We start from the raw sequence: 19,944 nt of genomic DNA, 5'->3' as shown, positions 1-19,944 counted from the left end.
CAGCCAGCACCCCATGTACCTCCCAAATACAGCCAGCACCCCGTGTACCCCCCAAATACAGCCAGCACCCCATGTACCTCCAAAATACAGCCAGCACCCCATGTACCCCGCATACAGCCAGCACCCCATGTACCTCCAAATACAGCCAACACCCCATGTACCTCCAAATACAGCCAGCACCCCATGTACCTCCAAATACAGCCAGCACCCCATGTACCTCCCAAATACAGCCAACACCCCATGTACCTCCCAAATACAGCCAGCACCCCATGTACCTCCCAAATACAGCCAGCACCCCATGTACCTCCAAATACAGCCAACACCCCATGTACCCCCCCAAATACAGCCAGCACCCCATGTACCTCCCATATACAGCCAACACCCCATGTACCCCCCAAATACAGCCAGCACCTCATGTACCTCCCAAATACAGCCAGCACCCCATGTACCTCCCAAATACAGCCAGCACCCCATGTACCTCCCAAATACAGCCAGCACCCCGTGTACCTCCCAAATACAGCCAGCACCCCATGTACCTCCCAAATACAGCCAGCACCCCGTGTACCCCCCAAATACAGCCAGCACCCCATGTACCTCCAAAATACAGCCAGTGTAGCACCCTGAGGATTCGGCTGCTACAGGGGTATTGCACCTCAACCCAGAGGTGTGATATTCCACTCCCGGGTAAGGATGGAGTGTGGAACTGAGCTCAGAAGGCTGCATGCACTACACACATCCCATTTCCGGAGGGCAGACCAACGGTACTCCCACTTAGAAATGTGCAGGTACGACCGAGTCTGTCCTTGGCTGGAGTGGGAGGGGGGTGGACCATCCCAGTAGTGTAGGGGCAGATAGGGGGAGCAGTCTGGGTAATGCTAGGAGCTCATTGGGTGCTGGTCACCTGAGCTCACACATAGAGGGAGTATATAAGGTGGGCACCATCTTAGATCAGGGTCTTTTGCAGAGTGAGGTCAGTCAGTAAGTCTTTGCAGAGCAGTGGAAGAAAGCAGAGGAGCAGAGCAGCCCCAGGCCCAGAGTGAGAGAGGAGAGAACGAAAGACCCAGAGGGGGAGAAAGAAGGAACTCTGAGAGCCCAAATACAACCACAGGGTGAAGAGTTGGCAGAGAAGGGTACCGGATCCCAAGCTGGTGGAGGCAAATCATCCTTAGCCAGGAACCGGAGGTCGTGGTCAAGCTTTGGCACGACCCCTCGCCATATCCACCAGGAAGGCAGACCACGCGAAGGGTCAGGGAACCCAGAGTCAGGGTTTTACCAACAGAAGGCCCGAGGGAGCCGGACTTAGGTGGATCCCTGGTGGGGAAGGCCAGAGACGAGGACAGGACAGAACGGGAGCTCAGAACCACGCTCCAGAACTACTTGGGGGTTGGCCGAGTCCAGGACCTGGTGGACGCAGCACGGCTCGGGTGGTCACTCAAGGCCGGAGTGACCGGAACATCTGCAGTAAGTAAAAACCCTGAACTGCGCAACCCGACTGTCTCTGATTACCATCCTCCCTGCACCTCCACAACCACCATCCTCTGCACCTGACCCCCTGAGGCTATACCCCTCCCGTTGGGGGTTATACTACCTAAGCTGCACCAACACCATCAGCCTCAGCGGACCCTGCTGCAGCGGCGGCCGTAGTGACCGCAATTCAACGGGTGGCGTAGTCGACATAAAGAACTTTAGTAACATCAGTAAGGACTGCCACACACTGAGCTTGACACCCTGGGCACGGACCGGGTCACAGCCACTCGGAGACTACAACCCCCATCTGATCCGGCTCCGGGTATCCCCAACAGCACTGGCCCAGGGGGCGCGTCAACTTTGGCGTAGTCGGCAGGATTACGTGCCCGCAACAACCGGGTACTGCGTGCCTGAAGAAAAGTACACCGTTACCTCAAAAAGAAGTCTCCTGCCGGTTCCGGAGGGTCCCCGCTAACGGACCCCATCACAGGTCGTTTCCCGCCGGTTGTCCGCCATTTGCAGCTTTTTCCCGCCATCCATGGAGTTTCCCGCCACTGGGAGACGATTCCCGCCATTTCCAAAGATTTCCCGCCTTGGAAGAGCGGACGCCATTATGGGCGTGCCAGAGGGTGGCAAGAGGCCACCTCCCATCGTGGGCCAGGTCGAAGAATGGCGCCAAAAGCGGAAACCGCGCCCACCAACAGAGACTGTGATGCTGGAAGTGTCCATCAGCGTAAGAGAACTGCCCCTGGAACTGACAATCACAAAGTTGCCCCGGGACCACCCTCGATGTGGGCGGGGACAGAACAAGAGAACAAAGATGGGTGTCGCCTGGAGCAGTCTGGAGAGAGCGCACCCGGAGACAAGAAGCCTGGAGCAGAGTCCAGAAAGAGCCTACCCGGAGATGGAGGGAGAGCCAGGCAGCACCGACCCAGTGGTCAGGAGCCTGATGCGGGCCGCCACTCCAGGCAGCACCGACCCAGTGGTCAGGAGCCTGTTGCCGGTCGCCACTCCAGAAGGCCTGCTGGAGACAACGGGAGGAGAGCAGAGCAGCACCGACCCGTTGGTCAGGAGCCTGCTAGAAGCAACGACCCCACTAGGCTTAGTGGAGGTCTTGGCACAGCTCCCCCGAGATCGGGAGTGTGCACAGACTGCGCTGGAGGGCCTCGCACGGAGGATGGCCCGGGTGCAGCGAGAGACGTTAGCAGAATGGAGCCGTGAGATGGCCCAGCAGACAAGAACCCGTCAGCGGAGCACGCCACCCGAGACGAGGAGACAGACCGCCTCTGAGGATGGCGCAGGAGGACTGAAGGCCGGAGACGGCGCCGAGAAGGGAGCCGAACGAAAGGAGGCAGGTAAAGGGGACGTCTCTACCCCAAACCGGGAAACCGCGTACCTGCCCCAGCTCCCCGTCGCAGAGCTCGAAGTAACCCCTGCCGTGCCCGTCGCTGCAACGTCACCGCCGCAGACTAGGCCTCAAACGGGAGCCGCGACCCCTGTGACGTCACACGCCTCGACCCCGAGCGTGACCAAGCAGGAAGTACCATCGGCCTGGTCGCAAGGCCTAGTACCCCCGGGCGCCGCAATACCAACAGCGCCCCCTACCTCCGCGGAGCCACCGGCCTGGTCGCAGGGCCAAGTAACACAGGGCGCCGCCGTCCTTACGGTGCCCTTTACTTTCAAAGTGCCCCAAGCCTGGTCGCAAGGCCTGGGCAACCCAGGCGCCGCTACCACCACTGCGCCCATAAAAACAAGAGTGCCGCACCTGGGTGAAGACCTGTTCGCCCAACATACGTGCCCGGATGGGCAGCCCTTCGTATGGCCCCAGGAATACATCCAGCTGGAGCTGCAAAAACCAAGGGCCATGTGCGAACCCCTGATCCCGGCTCCAAAGCCCATAAAGAGGATCTCGCCCCCGCTAGAAGAGACCCAGTTTGAGTGGGACCCCACCGGAGAAGACCTCATGGGGTTCACTCAGGAGACTCGGGCAGCTGCAGCGGAGCGTGCAGAGTGCTGCCGGCAGCAGCTTGAGGTCTTTGAGAGGGAGCGGAGAGAGAGGCGGGTCCGGGAACAGCAAGCCCAAGTCAGGAGCGCGGAGCAGAAGAGCCGGACCAGGAGAGACCCCCGTGCGGCGCATAGTCCCCGAACCATCGGGACTGTAATAAAATTTAATCTGCAGCATGGGTGGGGTTTCATCAGGGATCACCGCACCCCAGGCGACGTCTTCGTGACAAGAAGAGACGTTGAGTCCCACCTACCGGAGGGACACAGAGGTCGTGACCTGTATTTAGGGGACGAGGTCACCTTCACCCGGCACAAGTGTGCCAAAGGACCCTACGCCCTCCATGTGCATCGCCTGACGGAGGAGGAGCAAGAGGACCCGGACGGGTCTGAAACTGAAACTGTCCATAAAGAAAGAGCAGGAGGACGCCGTCGCTGAAGTACGGTAGAGAGAGACTGTATATAGTTGCCCGTCGGGGCACAGTGAACCGTTGCTGCTAATATAGTCCCCGTTGGGACCAGAGAACTGAACTGTTAACCCCGTGTGTCCCTATTCCCACTGACCGAGGACTGAGAGCGGTCAATCCTCCCTAATACCTGGCCGAGGACTGAGAGCGGCCACCTTCCCTTTTGTATATAGTTGCGCTTCCTAAAGCGCCCCCTACCGGTTTTATAGGAAACCGTGTTTCTTCAAGAGACTGTCGCACTTTACCCGGTCACAAGTTGCACCGTGACCGGAGGTACCAGAAGACAAGAATGTTTCTAATGAAAAGTTTTTATGAAAAGTTTTATATGATGTTTTATTATGTTGTTTATGCAAAAATTGTATGTTTGGTGTTGTTTATATCTTACAGCCCGAGGACGTGCTGTGATTTACCAGGGGGGAATGTAGCACCCTGAGGATTCGGCTGCTACAGGGGTATTGCACCTCAACCCAGAGGTGTGATATTCCACTCCCGGGTAAGGATGGAGTGTGGAACTGAGCTCAGAAGGCTGCATGCACTACACACATCCCATTTCCGGAGGGCAGACCAACGGTACTCCCACTTAGAAATGTGCAGGTACGACCGAGTCTGTCCTTGGCTGGAGTGGGAGGGGGGTGGACCATCCCAGTAGTGTAGGGGCAGATAGGGGGAGCAGTCTGGGTAATGCTAGGAGCTCATTGGGTGCTGGTCACCTGAGCTCACACATAGAGGGAGTATATAAGGTGGGCACCATCTTAGATCAGGGTCTTTTGCAGAGTGAGGTCAGTCAGTAAGTCTTTGCAGAGCAGTGGAAGAAAGCACAGGAGCAGAGCAGCCCCAGGCCCAGAGTGAGAGAGGAGAGAACGAAAGACCCAGAGGGGGAGAAAGAAGGAACTCTGAGAGCCCAAATACAACCACAGGGTGAAGAGTTGGCAGAGAAGGGTACCGGATCCCAAGCTGGTGGAGGCAAATCATCCTTAGCCAGGAACCGGAGGTCGTGGTCAAGCTTTGGCACGACCCCTCGCCATATCCACCAGGAAGGCAGACCACGCGAAGGGTCAGGGAACCCAGAGTCAGGGTTTTACCAACAGAAGGCCCGAGGGAGCCGGACTTAGGTGGATCCCTGGTGGGGAAGGCCAGAGACGAGGACAGGACAGAACGGGAGCTCAGAACCACGCTCCAGAACTACTTGGGGGTTGGCCGAGTCCAGGACCTGGTGGACGCAGCACGGCTCGGGTGGTCACTCAAGGCCGGAGTGACCGGAACATCTGCAGTAAGTAAAAACCCTGAACTGCGCAACCCGACTCTGTCTCTGATTACCATCCTCCCTGCACCTCCACAACCACCATCCTCTGCACCTGACCCCCTGAGGCTATACCCCTCCCGTTGGGGGTTATACTACCTAAGCTGCACCAACACCATCAGCCTCAGCGGACCCTGCTGCAGCGGCGGCCGTAGTGACCGCAATTCAACGGGTGGCGTAGTCGACATAAAGAACTTTAGTAACATCAGTAAGGACTGCCACACACTGAGCTTGACACCCTGGGCACGGACCGGGTCACAGCCACTCGGAGACTACAACCCCCATCTGATCCGGCTCCGGGTATCCCCAACAGCACTGGCCCAGGGGGCGCGTCACCAGCACCCCATGTACCCCGCATACAGCCAGCACCCCATGTACCTCCAAATACAGCCAACACCCCATGTACCTCCAAATACAGCCAGCACCCCATGTACCTCCAAATACAGCCAACACCCCATGTACCTCCAAATACAGCCAGCACCCCATGTACCTCCCAAATACAGCCAGCACCCCATGTACCTCCCATATACAGCCAGCACCCCATGTACCTCCAAATACAGCCAACACCCCATGTACCTCCCATATACACCCAGCACCCCATGTACCTCCCAAATACAGCCAGCACCCCATGTACCTCCCAAATACAGCCAGCACCCCATGTACCTCCCAAATACAGCCAGCACCCCATGTACCTCCAAATACAGCCAGCACCCCATGTACCTCCAAATACAGCCAGCACCCCATGTACCTCCCAAATACAGCCAGCACCCCATGTACCTCCCATATACAGCCAGCACCCCATGTACCTCCAAATACAGCCAGCACCCCATGTACCTCCCATATACACCCAGCACCCCATGTACCTCCCAAATACAGCCAGCACCCTATGTACCTCCCAAATACAGCCAGCACCCCATGTACCTCCAAATACAGCCAACACCCCATGTACCTCCCATATACAGCCAGCACCCCATGTACCTCCCAAATACAGCCTGCATCCCATGTACCCCCCAAATACAGCCAGCACCCCATGTACCTCCAAATACAGCCAACACCCCATGTACCTCCCATATACAGCCAGCATCCCATGTACCCCCCAAATACAGCCAGCACCCCATGTACCTCCAAATATAGCCAGCACCCCATGTACCCCCCAAATACAGCCTGCATCCCATGTACCCCCCAAATACAGCCAGCACCCCATGTACCTCCCAAATACAGCCAGCACCCCATGTACCTCCAAATACAGCCAACACCCCATGTACCTCCAAATACAGCCAGCACCCCATGTACCTCCAAATACAGCCAACACCCCATGTACCTCCCATATACAGCCAACACCCCATGTACCTCCCATATACAGCCAACACCCCATGTACCTCCCAAATACAGCCAACACCCCATGTACCTCCAAATACAGCCAACACCCCATGTACCTCCAAATACAGCCAACACCCCATGTACCTCCCATATACAGCCAGCACCCCATGTACCCCCGCATACAGCCAGCACCCCATGTACCTCCAAATACAGCCAGCACCCCATGTACCCCCGCATACAGCCAGCACCCCATGTACCTCCCAAATACAGCCAGCACCCCATGTACCTCCCATATACAGCCAGCACCCCATGTACCCCCGCATACAGCCAGCACCCCATGTACCCCCGCATACAGCCAGCACCCCATGTACCTCCCATATACAGCCTGCATCCCATGTACCCCCCAAATACAGCCAGCACCCCATGTACCTCCCAAATACAGCCAGCACCCCATGTACCTCCAAATACAGCCAGCACCCCATGTACCTCCAAATACAGCCAGCACCCCATGTACCCCCCCAAATACAGCCAGCACCCCATGTACCTCCCAAATACAGCCAGCACCCCATGTACCTCCCAAATACAGCCAGCACCCCATGTACCTCCCAAATACAGCCAGCACCTCATGTACCTCCCAAATACAGCCAGCACCCCATGTACCTCCAAATACAGCCAGCACCCCGTGTACCTCCCAAATACAGCCAGCACCCCATGTACCTCCAAATACAGCCAGCACCCCATGTACCCCCCCAAATACAGCCAGCACCCCATGTACCTCCCACATGCCGCCATTACTGCCCGTGTGCACAGCCCCTTATACAGCCGCACAGTATGTCCTCCAGAGAGATAGATAGAGTGAGCAATCGCCTTAGAAGCCCCCTGATTAGTGCTGGCCCCCTGTGTGACGCCCCCTCAGTATAACCAGTATGGAGCGGCTGTAGGACTCGTCCTTATAGACCGCGCTGTGTGCACAGGAGCCTCAGTGCAGGAACTCCATCTCCTCACCTCTGCAGGGACACCGAGGAGGGGGCGGAGCTCTGAGGAGGGGGCGGAGCTCTGAGGAGGGGCGGAGCTCTGAGGAGAAGGCGGAGTTCCGAGGAGGGGGCGGAGCTCTGAGGAGGGGGCGTGGGCGGAGCTCTGAGGAGGAGCTCTGAGGAGGGGGGCGTGGGCGGAGCTCTGAGGAGGGGGCGTGGGCGGAGTTCTGAGGAGGGGGCGTAGGCGGAGCTCTTAAAAGGGGCGTGGGCGGAGCTCTGAGGAGGGGGCGTGGGCGGAACTCTTAAAAGGGGCGTGGGCGGAGCCCTGAGGAGGGGGCGTAGGCGGAGCTCTGATGAGGGGCGTGGTCTGAGCGCTGAGGAGGGGCGTCTTGTTCGTGGCCCGGGGCCCCACATGCTGAGGGCTCAGTGCTGGAGTCCCCGCCCTGTACACAGACAGCAGCCTCCGCTGTGACTCCATCCATCACCACTGGGGCTGACACAGCGGAAAGCTCCGACTACAGGTCCAGGGCGCCTCCAGCCCATGGCTGACACCTGAGAGCACCACAGACCTATACCGAGCGGCAGGCGCTGCGGTGACGTCATCACATCACAGGTCCTTCACTTCTCTCCTGAGCTCCGCCCCCTGATCACATGGCGGTGACGTCACCACAGGGCCATCACCACCTCTCTCCTGAGCCCCGCCCCCTGATCACATGGCGGTGACGTCACAGCAGGTCCTTCACCACGTCTCTCCTGAGCCCCGCCCCCTTATCACATGGCGGTGACGTTCACACAGGTCCTCCCGCTCTCAGTGCAGCAGCTCCGTCCTGGTTGTGCGCAGCTCTTGCTCTCTGGTATCAGCCAGCAGCAGGTTTCCGCTTCCCGCCATTCTGGTGAGATTACAGGGAGGGTTTGTGGTGAATCTGTGAGAGGAGAGTGTGGGGTGAGATCAGGGCCGGCTCCAGGTTTTTCTGGGCCCCGGGTGAAAGAGTCTCAGTGGCCCCTTTAACACATACCACGATTCATGATGCAGAGATACCGCAGAGAAATATATATATATATATATATAGTACAATGCCGAAGATTTCACTTCTTACATTACATGAGTGATATCTATTGTAAATTCAACAATAGCTCAGAAACCGGCGAAACACTCCACACAGGATACTGGCCCCCATATAAGGCTCCACACAGGATACTGGCCCCCATATAAGGCCCCATACAGGATACTGGCCCCCATATAAGGCTCCATACGGAATACTGGCCCCCATATAAGGCCCCATACAGGATACTGGCCCCCATATAACGCCCATACGGAATACTGGCCCCCATATAAGGCTCCATACGGAATACTGGCCCCCATATAAGGCCCCATACAGGATACTGGCCCCCATATAAGGCCCCATACGGAATACTGGCCCCCATATAAGGCCCCATACGGAATACTGGCCCCCATATAACGCCCATACGGAATACTGGCCCCCATATAAGGCTCCATACGGAATACTGGCCCCCATATAAGGCTCCATAAGGAATACTGGCCCCCATATAAGGCTCCATAAGGAATACTGGCCCCCATATAAGGCCCCATACAGGATACTGGCCCCATATAACGCTCCATACAGAATACTGGCCCCCATATAAGGCTCCATACGGAATACTGGCCCACATATAACGCTTCATACGAAATACTGGCCCCATATAACGCTTTATACAGAATACTGGCCCCCATATAAGGCTCCATAAGGAATACTGGCCCCCATATAACGCTCCATACAGAATACTGGCCCCCATATAAGGCTCCATACGGAATACTAGCCTCCATATAAGGCCCCATACGGAATACTGGCCCCCATATAAGGCTCCATAAGGAATACTGGCCCCCATATAAGGCTCCATAAGGAATACTGGCCCCCATATAACGCTCCATACAGAATACTGGCCCCCATATAAGGCTCCATACGGAATACTAGCCCCCATATAAGGCTCCATAAGGAATACTGGCCCCCATATAAGGCCCCATACAGGATACTGGCCCCATATAACGCTCCATACAGAATACTGGCCCCCATATAAGGCTCCATACAGAATACTGGCCCCCATATAAGGCTCCATACGGAATACTGGCCCCCATATAAGGCTCCATACGGAATACTGGCCCCCATATAAGGCTCCATAAGGAATACTGGCCCCCATATAAGGCCCCATACAGGATACTGGCCCCATATAACGCTCCATACAGAATACTGACCCCCATATAAGGCCCCATACGGAATACTGGCACCCATATAATGCTCCATACGGAATACTGGCCCCCATATAAGGCCCCATACAGGATACTGGCCCCATATAACGCTCCATACAGAATACTGGCCCCCATATAAGGCTCCATACGGAATACTGGCCCCCATATAACGCTTCATACGGAATACTGGCCCCCATATAAGACCCCATACGGAATACTGGCCCCCATATAAGGCCCATACGGAATACTGGCCCCCATATAAGGCTCCATACGGAATACTGGCCCCCATATAAGGCTCCATAAGGAATACTGGCCCCCATATAAGGCCCCATACAGGATACTGGCCCCATATAACGCTCCATACAGAATACTGACCCCCATATAAGGCCCCATACGGAATACTGGCACCCATATAAGGCTCCATACGGAATACTGGCCCCCATATAACGCTTCATACGGAATACTGGCCCCCATATAAGACCCCATACGGAATACTGGCCCCCATATAAGGCCCCATACGGAATACTGGCCCCCATATAAGGCCCCATACAGAATACTGGCCCCCATATAAGGCTCCATGCGGAATACTGACCCCCATATAAGGCTCCATACGGAATACTGGCCCCCAGATAAGGCTCCATACGGAATTCTGGCCCCCAGATAAGGCCCCATACGGAATACTGGCCCCCATATAAGGCTCCATGCGGAATACTGGCCCCCATATAAGGCCCCATATGGAATACTGGCCCCCATATAAGGCCCCATACGGAATACTGGCCCCCATATAAGGCCCCATACAGAATACTGGCCCCCATATAAGGCCCCATATGGAATACTGGCCCCCATATAAGGCCCCATATGGAATACTGGCCCCCATATAAGGCTCCATACGGAATACTGGCCCCCATATAAGGCTCCATACGGAATACTGGCCCCCATATAAGGCTCCATACGGATACTGGCCCCATATAACGCTCCATACAGAATACTGGCCCCCATATAAGGCTCCATACAGAATACTGGCCCCCATATAAGGCTCCATACGGAATACTGGCCCCCATATAAGGCTCCATAAGGAATACTGGCCCCCATATAAGGCCCCATACAGGATACTGGCCCCATATAACGCTCCATACAGAATACTGACCCCCATATAAGGCCCCATACGGAATACTGGCACCCATATAATGCTCCATACGGAATACTGGCCCCCATATAAGACCCCATACGGAATACTGGCCCCCATATAAGGCCCATACGGAATACTGGCCCCCATATAAGGCTCCATACGGAATACTGGCCCCCATATAAGGCTCCATAAGGAATACTGGCCCCCATATAAGGCCCCATACAGGATACTGGCCCCATATAACGCTCCATACAGAATACTGACCCCCATATAAGGCCCCATACGGAATACTGGCACCCATATAAGGCTCCATACGGAATACTGGCCCCCATATAAGGCTCCATACGGAATACTGGCCCCCATATAACGCTTCATACGGAATACTGGCCCCCATATAAGACCCCATACGGAATACTGGCCCCCATATAAGGCCCCATACGGAATACTGGCCCCCATATAAGGCCCCATACGGAATACTGGCCCCCATATAAGGCCCCATACGGAATACTGGCCCCCATATAAGGCCCCATACAAAATACTGGCCCCCATATAAGGCTCCATGCGGAATACTGACCCCCATATAAGGCTCCATACGGAATACTGGCCCCCATATAAGGCTCCATACGGAATACTGGCCCCCAGATAAGGCCCCATACGGAATACTGGCCCCCATATAAGGCCCCATATGGAATACTGGCCCCCATATAAGGCCCCATACGGAATACTGGCCCCCATATAAGGCCCCATACGGAATACTGGCCCCCATATAAGGCCCCATACGGAATACTGGCCCCCATATAAGGCCCCATATGGAATACTGGCCCCCATATAAGGCCCCATATGGAATACTGGCCCCCATATAAGGCTCCATACGGAATACTGGCCCCCATATAAGGCTCCATACGGAATACTGGCCCCCATATAAGGCTCCATACGGAATACTGGCCCCCATATAAGGCTCCATACGGAATACTGGCCCCCATATAAGGCTCCATAAGGAATACTGGCCCCCATATAAGGCCCCATACAGGATACTGGCCCCATATAACGCTCCATACAGAATACTGACCCCCATATAAGGCTCCATACGGAATACTGGCCCCCATATAAGGCTCCATACGGAATACTGGCCCCCATATAAGGCTCCATACGGAATACTGGCCCCCATATAAGGCTCCATACGGAATACTGGCCCCCATATAAGACCCCATACGGAATACTGGCCCCCATATAAGGCCCCATACAGAATACTGGCCCCCATATAAGGCCCCATACGGAATACTGGCCCCCATATAAGGCCCCATACGGAATACTGGCCCCCATATAAGGCCCCATACAGAATACTGGCCCCCATATAAGGCTCCATGCGGAATACTGACCCCCATATAAGGCTCCATACGGAATACTGGCCCCCATATAAGGCTCCATACGGAATACTGGCCCCCAGATAAGGCCCCATACGGAATACTGGCCCCCATATAAGGCTCCATGCGGAATACTGGCCCCCATATAAGGCCCCATATGGAATACTGGCCCCCATATAAGGCCCCATACGGAATACTGGCCCCCATATAAGGCCCCATACGGAATACTGGCCCCCATATAAGGCCCCATACGGAATACTGGCCCCCATATAAGGCCCCATATGGAATACTGGCCCCCATATAAGGCCCCATATGGAATACTGGCCCCCATATAAGGCCCCATACGGAATACTGGCCCCCATATAAGGCTCCATACGGAATACTGGCCCCCATATAAGGCTCCATACGGAATACTGGCCTCCATATAAGGCTCCATAAGGAATACTGGCCTCCATATAAGGCTCCATACGGAATACTGGCCCCCATATAAGGCTCCATACGGAATACTGGCCCCCATATAACGCTCCATACAGGATACTGGTCCCCTTATAAAGCTCCATACAGGATACTGGCCCCCATATAATGCTCCATACAGGATACTGGTCCCCTTATAAAACTCCATACAGGATACTGGCCCCCATATAACGCTCCATACAGGATACCGGTCCCCTTATAACGCTCCATACAGGATACCGGTCCCCTTATAACGCTCCATACAGGATACTGGCCCCCATATAATGCTGCATGCAGGCTGTTACCCCCCACATAATGCCCCATACAGGCTGTCCCCCCCCTTATAATGCTCCATGCAGGCTGTTACCCCCCACATAAAGCCCCATACAGGCCCCCTCCCTTTTAATGCTCCTGCAGGCTGTTCCCCCCCACATAATGCACTATGCAGGCTGCCCCCCCCTTTATAATGCCCCATGCAGGCTGTTCCCCACCTTATAATGCCCCATGCAGGATGTCACCCCACCCTCTTTATAATGCCCCATGCAGGATGTCCCCCCCTCTCTTTATAATGCCCCATTCAGGATGCCACCCCCTCTTTATAATGCCCCATGCAGGATGTCCCCCCCTCTCTTTATAATGCCCCATGCAGGATGTCCCCCCTCTCTTTATAATGCCCCATGCAGGATGTCCCCCCCTCTCTTTATAATGCCCCATGCAGGATGTCCCCCCCTCTCTTTATAATGCCCCATGCAGGATGTCACCCCCCCTCTTTATAATGCCCCATGCAGGATGTCACCCCCCCTCTTTATAATGCCCCATGCAGGATGCCCCCCCCCCCTTTATAATGCCCCATGCAGGATGCCACCCCCTCTCTTTATAATGCCCCATGCAGGATGCCCCCCCTCTCTTTATAATGCCCCATGCAGGATGCCCCCCCCTCTTTATAATGCCCCATGCAGGATGCCCCCCCTCTCTTTATAATGCCTCATGCAGGATGTCCCCCCCTCTCTTTATAATGCCCCATGCAGGATGTCCCCCCCTCTCTTTATAATGCCCCATGCAGGATGTCCCCCCCTCTCTTTATAATGCCCCATGCAGGATGTCACCCCCCCCCTCTTTATAATGCCCCATGCAGGATGTCACCCCCCCCTCTCTTTATAATGCCCCATGCAGGATGCCCCCCCCCTCTTTATAATGCCCCATGCAGGATGTCACCCCCCCCTCTCTTTATAATGCCCCATGCAGGATGCCCCCCCCCCCTCTTTATAATACCCCATGCAGGATGTCACCCCCCCTCTTTATAATGCCCCATGCCTCCATACATTAAAAAAAAAATCAAATACTCACCTCCCTCCTCCTCACCTGCTGCCCGCTGCTCGGGTCCGAACTCCGGCGTTGTCCCGCTCAGCGCTCCCTGTGACGGCTCAGGGGAGGGCGCGGTGTAAAGACGTCACCGCGCCCTCTGACCTAAGACGTCACAGGGAGCGCAGAGCAGGAAGACAGTGGATCTGCGGAGGCACGGGGAGAGGTAAGTATCCAGCTGCCGGGGCCCTGAGCAAGCGGCGGAGAAGGGCGGGCGCTGACACCGCTCTCCTCCGCCCATAGCCCAGCGGGGTGCGCGACCGCCAGTGGGCCCCTCTGCCTGCTCAGGGCCCCGGCATTTGCCCGGGTGCGCCGGGTGCTGACGCCGGCCCTGGGTGAGATCAGAGCTGTTCCTGTGGAGGCTCCTGCTCCATGTGACTGCGGCTCCTCAGTGTTGTATGGGGGAGTGCAGCGGCTCCTCCTCACCTCACCGCCCCCGCTGGAGGTGTAGTTACCACGGTGACCATCCCCCGCTGGAGGTGTAGTTACCGTGGTGACCGTCCTCCGCTGGCGGTGTAGTTACCGTGGTGACCGTCCTCCGCTGGCGGTGTAGTTACCGTGGTGACCGTCCTCCGCTGGAGGTGGAGTTACCACGGTGACCGTCCTCCGCTGGAGGTGGAGTTACCACGGTGACCGTCCTCCGCTGGAGGTGGAGTTACCACGGTGACCGTCCTCCGCTGGAGGTGGAGTTACCACGGTGACCGTCCTCCGCTGGAGGTGGAGTTACCACGGTGACCGTCCTCCGCTGGAGGTGGAGTTACCACGGTGACCGTCCTCCGCTGGAGGTGGAGTTACCACGGTGACCGTCCTCCGCTGGAGGTGGAGTTACCACGGTGACCGTCCTCCGCTGGAGGTGGAGTTACCACGGTGACCGTCCTCCGCTGGAGGTGGAGTTACCACGGTGACCGTCCTCCGCTGGAGGTGGAGTTACCACGGTGACCGTCCTCCGCTGGAGGTGGAGTTACCACGGTGACCGTCCTCCGCTGGAGGTGGAGTTACCACGGTGACCGTCCTCCGCTGGAGGTGGAGTTACCACGGTGACCGTCCTCCGCTGGAGGTGGAGTTACCACGGTGACCGTCCTCCGCTGGAGGTGGAGTTACCACGGTGACCGTCCTCCGCTGGAGGTGGAGTTACCACGGTGACCGTCCTCCGCTGGAGGTGGAGTTACCACGGTGACCGCCCCCGCTGGAGGTGGAGTTACCACGGTGACCGCCCCCCGCTGGAGGTGGAGTTACCACGGTGACCGCCCCCCGCTGGAGGTGGAGTTACCACGGTGACCGTCCTCCGCTGGAGGTGGAGTTACCACGGTGACCGTCCTCCGCTGGAGGTGGAGTTACCACGGTGACCGTCCTCCGCTGGAGGTGGAGTTATCACGGTGACCGTCCTCCGCTGGAGGTGGAGTTACCACGGTGACCGTCCCCCGCTGGAGCTGGAGTTATCACGGTGACCGTCCCCCGCTGGCGGTGCAGTTACCACGGTGACCGTCCCCCGCTGGCGGTGCAGTTACCACGGTGACCGTCTCCCGCTGGCGGTGCAGTTACCACGGTGACCGTCCTCCGCTGGAGGTGTAGTTACCACGGTGACCGTCCCCCGCTGGCGGTGCAGTTACCACGGTGACCGTCTCCCGCTGGCGGTGCAGTTACCACGGTGACCGTCCTCCGCTGGCGCTGTAGTTACCACGGTGACCGTCCACCACTGCAGGTGGAGTTACCACGGTGACCGACCTCCGCTGGCGCTGTAGTTACCATGGTGACCAACCTCCGCTGGAGCTGTAGTTACCACGATGAGGCGGAGGAGGCCGCGGTGGAGTTTGTGGCTTTTCCTCCAGATTCTTCCTGATAAATGTCGGATATTTGGGGCAGAATTCAGTGATTGTCGTTATATCGTCCCCTGTGATCTCCATCTTCTCCTTTATCATGAAGACGCCGGCAGGACGAGATCCCTCCAGCTGATCCAGTGTTCATCCCTCCTTCTGAATGACCCCGAGGATGGACGAGGACGAGACCACCAGAAGATTATTACACTTCACCCTGGAGATCATCTCCCTGCTGAGCGGAGAGGTAACTCCTCTACATTTCTATCAGCTTTATTGTGTTATGTAACAAGTCCGACATCGGGAAGAGGAAATCCAGAAGAGGAAGAGAAGGATTCTTTACTGTAAGAGCAGTGATTGTGTGCAGCTCTCTGCCAGGAGGAGTTGTCATGGGGATTCCCTATAAGAGCTGTAGAGGGGCCTGGATGTCTGTCCTGAGTGTAATAATATTCCAGGTTATGGCCCCAGATTACTGGAGACGGTTATTGATCCCGGGATTTCTACGGATTGTCAGATCTGGAGTCGGGAAGGAATTCTTCTCCCTAAGTGTCTCTCTCCATACACAGGATTACACAATAGTGAGGAAGACACCGGGGGAGGGTGTGACTCCCATCATCCATCTCCAGGAGTCAGGAGGGCGGAGCCCGGGCCCCATCACAGAGCCTCCCCCGCACCCCCCGATACATGAGAGGAAGAAGAAGAAGATCCTAGAGCTCAGCAACAAGATGATTGAGCTGCTGAGCGGAGAGGTGACTGCTGGGACATTATACAGGACAGCACTGGAGGATTCTGGGCGAAGACCGGAGAGGTGACTGCTGGGACATTATACAGGACAGCACTGGAGGATTCTGGGTGATGACCGGAGAGGTGACTGCTGGGACATTATACAGGACAGCACTGGAGGATTCTGGGTGATGAGCGGAGAGGTGACTGCTGGGACATTATACAGGACAGCACTGGAGGATTCTGGGTGATGACCCGAGAGGTGACTGCTGGGACATTATACAGGACAGCACTGGAGGTTTCTGGGTGATGACCAGAGAGGTGACTGCTGGGACATTATACAGGACAGCACTGGAGGATTCTGGGTGATGACTGGAGAGGTGACTGCTGGGACATTATACGGGACCACACTGGAGGATTCTGGGTGATGACTGGAGAGGTGTCTGCTGGGACATTATACAGGACAGCACTGGAGGATTCTGGGTGATGACCGGAGAGGTGACTGCTGGGACATTATACAGGACAGCACTGGAGGATTCTGGGGGATGACCGGAGAGGTGACTGCTGGGACATTATACAGGACAGCACTGTAGGATTCTGGGTGATGACCCGAGAGGTGACTGCTGGGACATTATACAGGACAGCACTGGAGGTTTCTGGGTGATGACCAGAGAGGTGACTGCTGGGACATTATACAGGACAGCACTGGAGGATTCTGGGTGATGACTGGAGAGGTGACTGCTGGGACATTATACGGGACCGCACTGGAGGATTCTGGGTGATGACTGGAGAGGTGTCTGCTGGGACATTATACAGGACAGCACTGGAGGATTCTGGGTGATGACCGGAGAGGTGACTGCTGGGACATTATACAGGACAGCACTGGAGGATTCTGGGGGATGACCGGAGAGGTGACTGCTGGGACATTATACAGGACAGCACTGGAGGATTCTGGGTGATGAGCGGAGAGGTGACTGCTGGGACATTATACAGGACAGCACTGGAGGATTCTGGGTGATGAGCGGAGAGGTGACTGCTGGGACATTATACAGGATGGCACTGGAGGATTCTGGGTGATGAGCGGAGAGGTGACTGCTGGGACATTATACAGGACAGCACTGGAGGATTCTGGGTGATGACCGGAGAGGTGACTGCTGGGACATTATACAGGACAGCACTGTAGGATTCTGGGTGATGACGGTGTCGTTGTTGTCAGGTTCCTATAAGGTGTCAGGACGTCGCTGTCTATCTCTCCATGGAGGAGTGGGAGTATCTAGAAGGACACCAGGATCGGTACCAGGAGGTGATGATGGAGGAGCTCCGGCCTCTGACATCACCAGGTGAGAGGAGACTCTTGTTGGCTCCGGTGGATGTGATGACATCTCTCGGCCTCGTCCTATAATAGATGATTTTTCTCCAGACTTGCTCTGGTTTTCTCTACATTTTCTCACAGCTTTCATTCCCTGATTATTCTCTTCTGATCTGTGAGTCGCGGTTTCTCCGCTGTCGTCTTCATCAGTCTTGAGGCTTCGTCCTCGGCGGCTTCTTTCAGAATCTTTCACCTTCCTTAGAGCATCGGTCACATTTTGTCTGCAGATGTCCCAGCGCTTCTGTCCGTTCTCTCCTGTGAGATCTTTCGGTTCCTGAGTCTGTCGTGGATTGTTACTCAGCAGAGTCGGGGTTAATTTACTGATGATTTTCCACCTAATCCGCTGTCGCTCGTCCGTCCCTCATAATCGGTACCGGCTCAATGTCGTCATCAGTCGTGGTCGGGCGTCCGGCTCCTCCCTCTTGGCTGACACTTGTGTGATCTTCCTTGGTCTCCTCCGTTCATTCTTCTTCTTTGTGACAAATCACTTTCTTCGTACTGAGCACAAAGTCCTGGATAAATATCGGCACCGGACCGTCCCTCAGACCCCGAAACACGAGTCCTGACATGAAGATGGAGCGTGGTGGAGCCGATCACCCCCCAGAGCCGGACATGGAGGCTCCAGCCGTTCTCGGCCCCCGCGTATATTCACCACTCGCTCTGCAGGCGGAGAAGCACAGAACTTTCCTTACTGGAGGAGAAGGTCGGATCACCGCGCACTCCTCTCTATAGGGGAGAATGTTTCTCCTGGAGGAGAAGGTCGGATCACCGCGCACTCCTCTCTATAGGGGGAATGTGTCTCCTGGAGGAGAGCGGCCATTCTGAGTACACAGAGTTATAGGCCATGCAATGCCCCATGGGAAATAACATATGCAAATTTCCTTTTGCCAGATGCAGAGAACAGGGTCTCTAGCGCCACCTACAGGAGGCGGAAATCCTAGGAGTCAATATCAACTTTTCAACCCTGTCCCGATGGGGCAAATTTCCATTTTTTTCATTTTTTCCCCTCCCCTTCTTCTATAGGCCATAATATTTATATTTTTACATCCACAGATGTTTGAGCTCTTCTGTTTTTTACATGACAAATTGTGCATTTTACCATATAGTGTGCCGAAAAACAAGGAAAATTCCAGATGAGGCCAAACAGTTAATAAAAAAACCCCTCTATTCCACATTTGTGTTTTGGGTTTTGTAACCTCGCTGTGAATTTCCAGGTCATTACAGTTACGGCGATTCCAAACTTCCATTTTTTTTTTTTAGAATATATTTTATGGGTTAAATATTCAGAACTGTTCCAGACACCCATCACTTTATCTTCCGTTATCGGAGCTGTGTGAGGGCTTCTCTTCTTGAATGGCACACTGACCTTTTTATTGGTACCATTTTAGGGGTGTCTGTGACTTTTTGATCTTTGTATTTTCATTGCAGTTTTGGGGAGGTGTTTTTCATGTTTTGATGTTTTTTTCCTTATGGCGTTTACCGTGTGGGATAAATCCTGAAGTGAAAATGCCAAATATGTTTGTTTTTTTAAAAAAAAAATAAAATTCTTCTCATTTTGGGAGACAAAGCAAAAATAATAACGACTTCAACCTAAGATCCTTGTTACGGATCCAGGTGGTGGAACCTCTGTGCTGCGGTGCAAGGAGGGACCAGAGGGGCGTGACTAAGGTCGCACGGCGGCTCAGTCGACTCCGTGAACCAGGGAGGGATCGAGCAGAGGGATCAGGTGCCACTCTGGGACCGACCTTGTATGAGAGCAGGTGACTCCCACGGGTCAGATGGCAGGAACTGACCGGTACAGCGGATGAGTACGGCAGGCAGTCTGACGGGTGGTCCGGGTAGACAAGCAGGCTGATAGCCAGACGAGTGCTCCGGGTAGGCAAGCTGGTGGGCACAACAGGTAACTGTCAGGTGCTTCCAGGTAATCAAGCTGGCGGGCACGGCAGGTACAGGCAG

The 19,944-nt window shown here is 55.5% G+C and overlaps 1 pseudogene; it reads left to right on the top strand.

Moving 5' to 3' along the window:
- The window catches only part of LOC141201509 (uncharacterized), a 68,866-nt pseudogene that overhangs the window by 12,975 nt on the left and 35,947 nt on the right, over positions 1 to 19,944 (top strand).

The sequence above is a fragment of the Phyllobates terribilis genome, unplaced genomic scaffold (genome assembly GCF_046119375.1).
Source record: "Phyllobates terribilis strain yellow unplaced genomic scaffold, ASM4611937v1 Scaffold_117__1_contigs__length_5270597, whole genome shotgun sequence".
NCBI lineage: Eukaryota > Metazoa > Chordata > Amphibia > Anura > Dendrobatidae > Phyllobates > Phyllobates terribilis.
This window is presented reverse-complemented; position numbering and strand designations above follow the sequence as displayed.